A 13,585-nucleotide genomic window follows, 5' to 3' on the forward strand; every position below is an offset into this window, starting at 1 on the left:
CCCAGCCCCAGGGGACCCCCCTGCCACCCCCTGTCCCACCCCAAGGTTTCAGGTGTTTAGGGCATGGGTTGGACTTGATGATGATCTTGAAGGTCTCTTCCAACCCGGTCATGGCACCATTGGTGTCACCCTCAGAGCCACCCAGGCCAAACAGGCCCTGGAGTGTGCAGAGCTCAGCTCTGGGTCACCTTTGCTCATCCCTCAAGGTCCACACTCATCTCCTCATCCCTCAAACACAGCATTAACCCCTCAGTTTCTCTCCTTCTCATTGTGAAAAACACCAATCACTTGTTTTTTGAAAGTTTAACAGTAATAAAATGGTTATAAAAATAGGAATACAATTAGGGTAATTACAATTTTGGACAATTTGGATTAGGACAATATGAGACAATAGAAACAAAGAGTTATGGACAGTCCAGGTACCTTTTTCTGGGCAGCACAAGCCTGAAAAAGGACACAGATTAACAGAGGATGAACCCTTAAAAACAATAACCTGTTGTATATTCATACATTTCATACATGATGCATAAATTCCATTTAAACACAGGATTCTGTCTGGTCAGTGTCAGCTTCTTCCTCTTAATCCTAACGGGATCATCATGGCTGAGTGAGGCAGGAAGAAGTTAATTTCTCCTGATAATGGGGCAATAAATTCTCTTTTTCTGAAAGATTCAGGTGTCCTGTGGCTGCTATCTTGCTGCAAGTCCTTTCTTTAAAAAAAGCATCCTACATAGCATAGTTTCTATTTTAACATTTTGTTACAACCTAAAACTATATTTACCACACTACTTAAGAGAATTAATACATCATCACTTTCTAACATAACAAGCCTGCCCTTCATCCCCCTATCCAGGGCTCCTAAAGCTCAGGAGAAGAGGAAAAGCCAGCCCAGATTCCAGAGAGAGAGCTCCAAAAATTATATATATATATCATTTGTGAAGGATATTTTATTAATTTCTGCTGCAGAGAAGGGGAGAGCTCTTGTACACAAACCAGGAGCACCTGAATTAATGCTGAGCCCAGAATAATCTCCAAAAGCTGCAGGATCAGCTCTTTTATCAACCTTTAACAACAAAAAAATTCTTGCTGTTACTCTGCAGTAATGAAAGCAGAGCTATTGTGGCTGCAGATAACAACAGGTACCAGGCACTGCAGCTTTGTGAATGCTTGAGTTTCATCACTCAGGACTGTAAATGGTGCACAAAAACCAACCTGAGAGAAAAAACAGCCCTGCCTGCTCCAAACCATGCCCCAATGGAGCAGAGGCACAAGGAGCCAGTGCTGGATGTCTGGCCAGAGCTGTAAAGCCAATTTTAGAGGGCCAGGGAGGAGTCAAAAGGCTGCATAAAGAATGGGCTTTTTTTTCCACCATGAAGAAAATGAAATCCATGTGATTTATTTCCATAGTTTACTGGTCAGAGAAGACTTTGGAAACATCAGTGAAATCCAGCAGGAAAAGCCACCACGGGGCTGCTTTGACAGGCAGGACAACCTTTAATAAGCCTGACATTAAGATCCCTGATCCCAGCAGGGTCCGGGGCCAGGACCCCTCCCTTCCCCTTACCCACCTTCAGCCTCGTTGGGATTTTGAACTCCCCCTCCCTCCTGCAGCCCTCAGGTATTGGGACACCAGCACAACCTTGGGGCAGCTCTTCTCCTCTGTCCCCTCAGAAGGTTTCTGCTCCTTCAGAGGCTTGGGGCAGGCACAGACACAATCATGTTGTGTTGTGATTTCAGGGTTTACCTCAGAACCTCGGGTTCCTCCCTGATAATTCCCTCCCAGGTGTGTCAGTGACCTCTCCTTTCTCCTCCAGCACTTTCTGTCAATCCTGGCATTCCAGAAGGGATTGGCAGATTCACAGGATGCCCTCTACCCCTGGGGGGCATTGGGCCATCCAGGTGTCCTTTGTCCCTTTGTCCCTCCCCTCCTGTCCCTGCTTGGTGGCTCCCTGCCCCTTCCCTGCCCCTCTCCCCGGGGTTAAAGGAGCAGCAACCACGGGCTCAGGGAATTCTCTTGGAGCTGGTGCTGCATTCAGAGGCCTGTGGGCCAGAATAAAGCTCTGGATCCAAACCCTCCATCAGAACCGACTCCTTGCAGGGCCTGAAGGGGCTCCAGGAGAGCTGCAGAGGGCCTGTGGACAAGGCCTGCAGGGACAGGACACAGGGAATGGCTCCCACTGCCACAGGGCAGGGCTGGATGGGATCTTGGGTAGGAATTGTTCCCTGGCAGGGTGGGCAGGCCCTGGCACAGGGTGCCCAGAGCAGCTGTGGCTGCCCCTGGATCCCTGGCAGTGCCCAAGGCCAGGCTGGGCAGGGCTGGGAGCAGCCTGAAGGTGTCTCTGCCATGGCAGGGGTGGCACTGGATGAGCTTTAAGGTCCCTCCCAACCCAAACCATTCTGGGATTCTCTGAACATGTTAAACTCAAGATCTTTTGGCCCAAATATTGCAAGATGAAGAAAAGCAGCACCACCCAAGCAAGAGGCCTCTCATGAGGAGCCCTGAGGGCCACCCCAGGAGCAGGGCAGAGGTGTTGGCCCCACACCCACCACGATCACCAGCCGGTCCATCAGCTGGTCCAGCTTGGTTTTCTTCCTCTTGATCTTCCCAGAGTTCCTCATAATTTTGGAATCAAACCCTGGGCAGGGAACGTTTCCAAAGTAAAAACGCAAGTCCCAGAAGGTCGGTGAGTCTGCTTCCCTCCATGGTGACACCTCCCCTCCCCTGAGGAGCCCTCCCTCCATGGGCCCATGGAGCCGTGGCTGCAGGCTCCACAATGCGATGCCCACAGCAGCTCTGAGCCCTCCCTCTCCCCACAGCTCCCCACGGCCTGAGCTGGGTCTGGATCTGGGATGGGTGGAAGTGCTCAAGGCCAGGCTGGGCAGGGCTTGGAGCACCTGGGATAGTGGAAGGTGTCCCTGCCATGGCAGGGGTGGCACTGGATGGGTTTTAAGGTCCCTCCCAACTCAAAGCATCCCAAGATTCTCACATTTCAGGATTCTCACATCCCAGGATTCTCACATTCCCTGGTGCAGGAGGCAGCTCCATGTCCTGAGGAAGCCTCGCTCTGCCCTTAAATATTAATGATGATGTTCAGTGGAGCTGCCTCACTCTGAGCTCACATCCAGGGCAACAGTCAGGCTTTTTTTATCTTCATGTGCCATCTGCTCTTTCATCAAATCATTTGTAAAGGAGAGGCCCTCACATTCAGAAAAATCATCTGATAAATAAACACCCTGTTACACGGTGATACCTTTTATTGGGCTGTTAACTGCTCGAGCTGTACGAGATAAATCGCTTTAATTAGTGGTAAGACATTCCTTTTTTAACATTTACATGAGCCTAATCATTATTCCCCTTGCATAGGCAGGCTCAGAATTTTAAGCAGGCTTCTCTCCTGTGTGGCATGTGCTGCCAGGAGGGTCCCATGAATAATTTAAGACTGCGTTGTCTTCTGGTCCTCAAAGAAAATACCAATATTTTGCTCCCACTTTCTGAACTCTTGTCCATGAAGGATCAATTGTCTTCCCAAGGGAGCTGACTCTGCTGGGAGATGCACGGCCCAGAGTGGAATCTCTCCTTTATTCTGGGAAGATTTTACAAGTCTCGGGAGGAGCAGGGTCAGCCAAAACAGGGACATCGAGAAGGGTCCGAACCTCCAACACTCCCATAGCAGCTCCTGCTCAGCCCCAGCAATTCTGCTCTCTTGAGGCAGCACCTGGACATTTATTTACAAAGTTCTGGGGACCCACGAGGTCCCTCAGGTCATTCAGCTGCCACAGGGCTTTGTTGTGGCCTCTCTTGGGAGATGAGGTGTTCTGGGGGCAGCTCCAATCTCTGCCTGGGACAGGGACAGGAGCCCAGCAAGGGCTGCAGCTGTGCCAGGCCTTGGCATGGAGCTCAGGGCAAGGTTCTGCCCCCCGAGGCTGCTGGGCACTGCCCAGGCTGCCCAGGGAATGGTGCCAAGGCTGCCAGAGCTGCAGGAGCTCCCAGGGCTGCTCAGGGTGGGGGTGTTGGGGTGGCTGGGCAGGGACAGGTGTGCTTGGAGAGGTGTGAGGAGGGTTTTGCTTAAAAAACCCTGATCTGTGCCTTAGCTAAAGGAGGGTGAAGTTAAACTAAGATATGGAGGGGAAAGGAGAAGGAGGAAGAGAAGGAAACGGTGAAAGAAATCACTTACAAGAAGTTGGAGGAGAGAAATAAAACCAGGAGAGGGGTTTTCAGCTGGTCACAGAGATGAAAAACCCACAGATATTTCAATTGTAGGGCAAGCAGCAACTTTTCTCTCTTGGCTCTCCTGGAAAGCTGAGCCAGGGACAGCAGAGGGCAGGGAAGGGCACTGGACAGGACATTGGGACACAGAACCAGGGATGGCACCAAGCAAAAGGGGGGATTCTGCCCCTCTGCCCCTGGGCTCAGCTCAGACCCCACCTGCAGAGCTGCCCCAGCCCTGGGCAGCAGCAGCAGGAGGATGTGGGGCTGCTGCAGCCAGGCCAGAGGAGCCACGGAGATGCTGCCAGGGCTGGAGCCCCTCTGCTCTGAGCCAGCCTGGCACAGCTGGGCCTGCTCACCTGGACAGGAGAAGGCTCCAGGGACACCTCAGAGCCCCTTTTGGGGCCTGAAGGGGCTCCAGGAGAGCTGCAGAGGGACTGGGGACAAGGCCTGCAGGGACAGGACACAGGGAATGGCTCCCACTGCCACAGGGCAGGGCTGGGTGGGAGATTGGGAATCAGGAATTGTGGAATCCATCCCTGGAATGGATTTCCCAGAGCAGCTGGGGCTGCCCCTGGATCCCTGGCAGTGCCCAAGGCCAGGCTGGGCAGGACTGGGAGCAGCCTGGGACAGTGGGAGGTGTCCCTGCCATGGCAGGGGTGGAATGGGATGGGATTTAAGGTCCCTTCTATCCCAAACCATTCCAGGATTCCATGAGCTCCCACCTGCACACTCTGGGAAGGCAGTACCCCCTGGGCCCTATCAAAACAGGATTAATGATCCCTCTCAGCAGCGTGAGGAGCTCTGTGTGTAAACAATTTTTATTCCCAGGCCCACCCATCCATCCCTGGCTGCTGCTGGCAGCGTTTCCCCAGTGCAGCTCAGGGCTCAGCAGTTCCACCTGGCTGCCCAAGGATCCCAGCTGTCCCCTGGCCCCCTGGAAATATCACCCTGGATTTGTTCCCTGGGTATCAATCACTCTGCTCCCGCCTGGGCACTGTGCCTGAGCAGTAAAACCCCACCATAAACTCCCAGCACTACAGGGACAGGATTCCTGCACTGACTGGGGCAGGCTGGGAAATGGAAGGGCCAGATCCTTGAGATGCTGCATTGTCTGGCCAACATCCAGCAGATAAATAAGCTGCTGTTTCATCTCCAGCCAGTGAATCACCTCACTAAAAATAAGTACCATTAATCTCATTAATTGGGAAGATAGAGGACCCAATTTGTTAGTATTTATTGATATATATTATATAAATATTATATTTATTGATATATATTTATTATAATATTTTTATTGATATATATATAATATAATATAATATAATATAATATAATATAATATAATATAATATAATATAATATAATATAATATAATATAATATAATATAATATAATATAATATAATATAATATAATATAATATATATAATATAATATATATAATATAATATAAATTATATATTGATGTATATTAATATATATTCAGCAGCCTCCAGTGGGGTACAGTGCGGAGCTGGGCACAGCAAAGTGCAGCTGATTAATCAGTACAATTAATCGCATTAATTGGGAATATATAGAACCCAATTGGTAAATATTTATTGATATACATTATATACATATTATATTTATTGATATTTATTTATGATAATGTATATTTATTGGTATATATTATATAGATATAAATATTTATTGGTGTATATTAATATATATTCCTCACTATATATATAACACATATTATATATATTATGTTAATATATTAATATGTATTTATGTATTAATATATATTAATATATATGTATGTATATTAATATATATTCAGCAGCCTCCAGTGGGGTACAGAGGGGAGCTGGGCACAGCAACGTGCAGCTGATTAATCAGTATGATTAATCTCATTAATTGGGAAGATATAGGACCCAATTGGTAAATATTTATTGATAAATATTATATAAATATTATATTATATTTATGGATATTTATTTATTATAATGTGTATTTATTGGTATATATTATATAAATATAAATATTCATTGATGTATATTAATATATATTCCTCCCTATATGTAATATATATAATACTTATTATGTATAATATATATTATATTTATATATGTTAATATGTATTTATGTATTAATGCATGTAAATATTTCTTGATATATATTAATATTTATTCCCAGTCCCTGGAGCAGCCTCCAGTGGGGCACAGAGGGGAGCTGGGCACACCAGAGTGCAGCTGTCACCAAGGACTGGTTTGGGTTATTTCATCCCCCAGCAGCTCCAGACTCTCTAAAGCTTCACCAAACATTGTTTTGATCAGGGACAGAACAGCCCACACCACCTCTCCTCCTTTACCCACTAATGAAAAGCATCTCCAGCTAAATTAAATTCTCCCTCACAGCACACCCAGCCCTGAGGGCAATTAAAGAAACATAATGAATCTGCTATTTTTTTCCTTTTTTTTTTTTTTTTTTTTAAGGCAATTAATGTGAAGCAGCTACAAAGGTGAACCGTGTATCTTTTAAAATGACTCATGACTCCAAAAATGACTCCAAAATGGCTTTGGGAGGGGGGGCACTGCTGGGTTAGGAGTTCTTGCAGCATTTTCAGGTGCAGCTGCCCATGCGAAGGTGGGGAGGAAGCAGCAGGTGGTCTCTAGGGGACCATAATTGAGCCTTGCTGATGGAGATGTGCACTTGTCACCTCTGCTGAGCTTCTCAATTCCCTCCCTGGCTGCCCTCACATGAATCCTGCCAAGGATGCAGAGAAGGCTGACACAGACAGGGAGGGGACAACAGCTTTGGAGAGATCCCAGGGATCCAGGAGTGGTCAGAGGTTGGAGATAATTCTGAGAAAGGCCAGCAAGATCTAGGGATGAGCTGATAGGATAAATTAAAATTACATTTTTAACTTAGATATATTCGTATTTGTTTCTCTTCGGTGGTGGAAAGGAATGGGTTAAAATTATAAGGGAAGGAAAGTAATTGTAGACTGTCCAGCTCTTAAAACTGTCTAAAACCAAGGCAGCTGTTCACGCACAGCAAAAACCACCTTGAAAGGGACCATCAGAGGAGCAGGAGCTGCTTTGTTCATTTGTTTTCCTTTCTCCTGAAGCCTCTTCTGGAGCTCGGCTGGACATGGGGGGGTCACAGCCCACAGCTGTGCCCACCCTTGGAAAATCCAGCATTTGCAAGAAATTATTTTCCCACCCTTGGGGTTTTTTTTTGCACAGCCTGGAGACCTTTCCATGCTGGAAGAGCCTTTCCTGGTGTTAAACCAGGAGTTTTTCCAGGGGCCCAGAGCCCTGGGAAGCTCTGTGGTGCTCCTGGTACTGGTTCAGCATGCCAGGGTGGGAGAGGATTCCCAGGAGCAGATTCACAACACCACAGGTGGCTGCCCAAGGACAGTGGGAAGGAGGAGGATGTGCATTAATCTGTGTCAACTGCTCTTTTTCCTGTGTTCAACAAATCAATAAATTCTGGCTGGAAATAAAATCATTACTTGCCTCCTCTCGTGTTCCAGCTCAGCAAGGAAAGGGATGTGGATTGTTCCAGCTGGATTTATGGAATGGCTGGAGAGGGTTGGCATGGAGCTCAGGGCAAGGTTCTTTCCCCCGAGGCTGCTGGGCACTGCCCAGGCTGCCCAGGGAATGGTGCCAAGGCTGCCAGAGCTGCAGGAGCTCCCGGGGGTGCTCAGGGTGGGGCTGTTGGGGTGGCTGTGCAGGGACAGGGGCTGGGCTGATGGTGATGGTGATGGTCAGACACAACCTGCAGAGCTGGCCCAGCACAGGGAGGAGCTGGAGGTGCTGGAGAGAGCTCAGAGGAAGCACCAGGATGGGCAGAGGGATGGAGCAGCTCTGCTGGGAGGAAAGGCTGGCAGGGCTGGGATTGTTCACCTGGAGCAGAGAAGCTCTGGGGTGAGCTCAGTGTGGCCTTCCAGGACCTGACAAAACCTGCAAGAGAGAAGGAGAGAAACAATTTCCAAGGGCCTTGAGGAACAGGAAAAGGGGGAATGGCTACCCAGTGACAGAGAGTAGGTTTAGTTTAGATATTAAGAAAATTTCTTCCTTGTGAGGGTGGGCAGGCCCTGGCACAGGGTGCCCAGAGCAGCTGGGGCTGCCCCTGGATCCCTGGCAGTGCCCAGGGCCAGGCTGGACAGGGCTTGGAGCAGCCTGGGACAGTGGAAGGAGTCCCTGCCATGGCAGGGGGTAGGATGAGATGATATTAAAGTCCCTTCCAGCCCAAACCAGTCCGGGATTCTGTGAAGAGCAATAGATGCTCACATTGAAGTTTGAAGCAACCCCAAGGAGGGAGCACAGGCAGGATTTTTCCTGCTCAAAAGAGTCAGGGTTGGATCTCTTGGAGCATCTGAAGGGAAAAGCACCGAGCTGCCTGCACTCCCAGCTGGGGACAGAGGTCCTGCAGCTGAGCCAGGCTGGAAAAGTGGTTTGTGTTGTGAGCAGGGCTGAGCAGAGAGCAGCTGCTCCCAGGGCTCTGCCCAGCAGGAATGCTGAGCTTTTCCCTGAGCCACGAGCACAGCCCGGCTGCCAGGTGTTTGCAGTGATGGAAAAAGGCAAACAAAGCCATTCAGGGAACAAATGAGGATAAATCCAGGCGCTTCTACCTGCTCACAAACAGCCTGCCAGCTGAGGAGCTGAAATGCAACCCCCTGGAGAAGCTGGAGCATCCAGGCACTGCTGAAGCTGCAGTGCAGGAGGAGGGCAGAGAAGGGGTGTCCAGGGGGTCAGAGGGGTGTAAGGTTGGATAAACTGGGCCAGGGAGGTGCACACAGGGGAGCCAGGCGGGAAATTGCATCCACAGGTCCATGGGAATGAAGAATATCCTGGTGTCCATCCCTGTGTGCTCAGGCTGGGACTCCAGCCTGCAGCAGACTGGGTTACAGCCAGAGCCTGACCTTTGCAGCCCCAATTAGCTGGAAGAGGAGCTGTGCAGCTAATGAGCCCGTGAAGGGATTTATCTCAGCCCCAGGCACCGGCTCTGACTGTAAATTCCTGGCACAGGCAGCAGCTCCCGATCGATCCCAGCAAGGCCGAGTGCTCCCCAGCATGAAAATCACAGGGAAATGGGATTTCTCCATCAGATCCCAGGGAAATGGGATTTCTCCATGGGATTTCTCCATGAGATTTCTTTGCTGCTGTTTGGGTGCCTGTGAGACCTCCTCATGCCCAGCGTGGCCAAAAGCCATCCGCAACAGGTGACATTGGTGGCACTGGGGGTTACTGACAGCCAGAAATTGTCACCCCTTGGAGGGGGTGTGACCTGTGATGGCAGCAAACTGGTTAGGGGGAAAAGAAGAGAAAGAATAGATCCTGAATTCCAAGTGGGAATTCTGGAGAACAGGGACGAGAGAACCTGAGGGACACACTGGAGCCCCTGAGACCAAACGGAAGAGAGCTGTTGATTTTTCCTGATACAGTTTGCAGGAATGAGGCACTGGGAAACACTCTGGGTACCTGCCCAGTTTAACTGGTTTTCTTGAAATAAACTGGTACCAGAACATTCCAGAAGGGTCACAGGGAGGGAAGGGGGTCTCAGTCTCACAGCTGGGGGCTGGGGGAGCTGCAGAGGAATTAGAACCCAGTCCCCATCCCAGCCTCCCAATTTCAGGAGCTTGGAATTGGTTCCTGCTCTGATTCCCCCTCCTTGCAGCCAGGCGTGGTTGGAGCTGCTCAGAGCGTGGGATGAGGAGGGGATAATTAGCCCTGAGCTTTCCTCTACCTGCAGGAGGCTGGAAGGAAATTCTGAGTCAGACCAAAACAACATTTAGAAAATGTAGCAGGCCCAGGCAGGATGATCAGTGGCTGGTAATGACAATTTATCTTGTCACATCTTGATACCTCCTGTTGTACTGTCCTCCCTGCCTGGTTTGCAGGGAAAGGGCAGCCTGTAAATCTCAGAGGCACTGGGAGATATTGTCCTTCTCACTTCACAGCCTGGAGAGGTGCCTTGAGCTGGAACCTGGCAGGCAGAGGCACAATTCCAGCACAGAGCACCTTTGCTGTGCTGCAGGGAATTTGTTTCCATCCTCATTCAGCCCCAGCTCTGCTCCTGCCAGGGAACAACTCCCACTGCCAACAATTCCCACTGCAACCATTTTAAACAATCCTAGAAGCCGTGGTTGTCTGCAGGCTGATCACACCCCGAGGAAATTCATCTTGCACCATGGCAGCCTGCAGGAACACAAAATATTCCTTCCCTTGGGAAATCCTGCAAGGGTACCAGAGAACTGGTACAAGGAAATGGTACTGGGAACTGGTACTGGCCCTGGGAACTGGTACTGGTGCTGGGAACTGATACTGGGAACTGGTACTGGACCTGATATTGGGAACTGGTACTGGGAACTGGTACTGCAAACTGGGAACTGGTCCTGGGAAGTGGTCCTGGGCACTGGTACTGGGTACTGGGAACTGGTACTGGGTGCAGGTACTGGGTACTGAGAACTGGTACTGGGAACTGGTACTAGGAACTGGTACTGGTACTGGGTACTGGTACTGGGAACTGGTACTGGGCACTGGTACTGGGTACTGGTACTGGGAACTGGTACTGGGTACTGGGAACTGGTACTGGGCACTGGTACTGGGTACTGGTACTGGGAACTGGTACTGGGAACTGGTACTGGGTACTGGGAACTGGTACTGGGAACTGGAACTGGTACTGGGGAAGTGGTACTAGAAAGTGGTACTGCAACCAGTACTTGTACTGGGAACTGGTACTGGGAACTGGAACTGAGAACTGGTACTGGGGAAGTGGTACTGGGAACTGGAACTGAGAACTGGTACTGGGGAACTGGTACTGGGAACTGGTACTTGGTACTGGAACTGAGAACTGGTACTGGGGAACCAGTACTGGAACTGGTACTGGGAACTGGTACTGGGTACTGGAAACTGGTACTGGAAACTGGTACTGGGCATCGGTACAAGAAACTAGTCCTGGGCACTGGTACTGGGAGCTAGTACTGAGAACTGGCACTGGTACTGGGAAATGATACTGGGAACTGGTAGTGGGAACTGGTACTGGAAACTGGTACTAGGACTGGGAACAAGGATGACCAAAGCCCTGCAATTCACCTGGGAAGCAGAGTGGATTTTTTCCTATTCTGTAGACAAGATAAAGAATATTTTATAAAGTTCCTGGGAGCTCAGGAATGTCCCCAAGAAAGGAATCAACCCCAGGAGTGGCAGCTCCCTGTGCCCAGGTTTAACTGGTAAATCCAGCAGGTTCAGTCAGCTCCAGGGGAGTTGTTTCCATGTTTTCCCCAGGAGATGCTGAGCCAGTCAGACAGAGGCACTGCTCTGCAGCAGCTTGAGCACCAGAGGACAGAGGAGAGAGGGTTACAGGAGCGTGGCTTAATTCTGTCAGCTCAGAGCATGCACTTGTTCAGCTCTCACAGCCCGAGTAACTGATAAGAGCTCGTTTATTAATCCCTGGTAACTCAATCTGCTCTCCCAGCCCCAAGTGCTGAGCAGAGACGATGCCCTCAGGAGCTTGAGATCAATTTAAATTTCCAGAGCCTCGGTCCCTGACTCACTCCATAGTGCCAGTGCTCTTCAGAATAAGCAGGGAGTGGATTTTCTGTCACATCCCTGATCCTTCCAGCAGTGCTGGCTGCCACATCCTGCAGTGCTGCAGTCATGGACAGGAGCTGTGCAGGGGGACACGTCTGACCAGCTCCCACCCCCTCCAGCAGCACTGGGATGGATCCTCTGGGTGCTGGTGCTTCCATGCAGCCCCATCCAGGGCTCTTTGTGCTCATTGCAGGAAAAGCTCCCTTGGAAGTGGCAGCTCCAACACAGAGAGAGCTGAGGATTGAACCAGACTGGAGGGATGAGGAAAACAAGGCCACTGATGTGGCCCAGGTGACACAGCCACAGAGGGGTGGGAGGCACACTGGGTTAATGACTGCCTAGTTAATGGCCCACGTGCAAATCCTGTGTGCTGCTCCTGCAGGGGCCTCAGCGACTCCCAGCACCCCTGGACTGGCTCCAGCCCTCCCAGTTGCACCTCTCAGGGTTTTTCTGGAGAATCAGAGCCCTGCAAGGGGAGCTGGCAGCAGCCCAGCACTGCTGACACTCTGCTTGAGCAGCCCCCAAACGCTGCTGACCATGAACTCTTTAATTCTGGCACTGCAAGTTCTGCTGCTCAATAAAAGCAAGAAAAAAAAAAAAGCCATTTATGAGGGAACAGTCAATAAAGTGAGACTTGCTTATCACAGCTGGTTAGGAGTGGTTGGAAACTGCACCCTCTGGAATGGTGTGGGGTCACTGTTTCAGTGTCCTGGAGCTGAGGTCCCTCCTGCAAGGCTGGGACAGGGATTCTGACACCCTCAAACACCCCAGGTCATGGCCACAAAGCTGGAAAGTGGATGTGGTCACTCTTCCCTCCTGGGGCTCAGTGTCCCCTGCTCTGCATTCCAGCAGTGCAGCCCATCAAGAACCTGCTCTCAGCTCAGCAGCTGCTGGGCCTGGGGGGACAACAGGAGAGGGTGCTGGGGCCTCCAAAACACCCTGGTGACAGCTGAGTGCTGCCACAGGGATGAAAAAGGAGAGGATGACAGCTCAGATGAAATGTTTGCACTTTTATTGAGGCTCTGAAGAGTCACAAACCCACAGCCCCTCTGCTCCCCAGCACTGCTGTGCCCTGTGGCAGTGTCCCCTTAGGGAAGGTGACACCCTGATGCTGTCAGCACTCTGAGGCATTGACAGAAGTGTCTCTTCCCCAGGTCTGTAGGGAACCTCAGCTCCTGGGAGCTGCTTTGCAGGATCAGTGGAGAGTGAAATGCCCAGGCTTGAGCTGCCGCAGGTGGTCAAGGTGCCTCCTGAGGATCCTCTGGAACAAATTCCTCCTGGCTGTCGCCACGGGGAGCTCCAGGGAGCTGCTCCTCGAACACTCCTTGCCCAGGAGCCTCCTGTCCATCCTCCCTGCCTCTTGGCTTTCCAGAGCCTCTGTTTTTTGCATGTCTCTGGCACATCTGGGCAGGGGAAGCCCTGCTGGGGTCAGGCTGCTTCCATCATCCTTGTGACTTGGCTGCTTGTGATCCCTCTGGCTTCCTCCCATGCCGGAGTCTCCCTCAGCAGCAGGAATCGCGGGATGTCTGCAGCAGGGACCCGAGTGAAAGAACGCCTCCTCCCTGGGGACCTGCGGGCTCCGTGCCAGGGTGACAAAGCCGTACGGGGTGGTGACCTTGGGGAGGTGCGGCAGGGACAGAGCTGCACAGGCGGTGGCGTCTGGGGTGGGGCAGGAGGGGTTAAAAGAGGATGAGTTGAAAGAAGATGAGTTGAAAGAGAATGAGTTGAAAGAGGATGAGTTGGAGTCGTGCTCATCCCGCACCGCTGGGTCCCAGCTGCTCCTCCAAGCCGTCCCC

The sequence above is a fragment of the Zonotrichia leucophrys genome, chromosome 28, assembly GCF_028769735.1.
Source record: "Zonotrichia leucophrys gambelii isolate GWCS_2022_RI chromosome 28, RI_Zleu_2.0, whole genome shotgun sequence".
In the NCBI taxonomy this organism is placed as follows: domain Eukaryota; kingdom Metazoa; phylum Chordata; class Aves; order Passeriformes; family Passerellidae; genus Zonotrichia; species Zonotrichia leucophrys.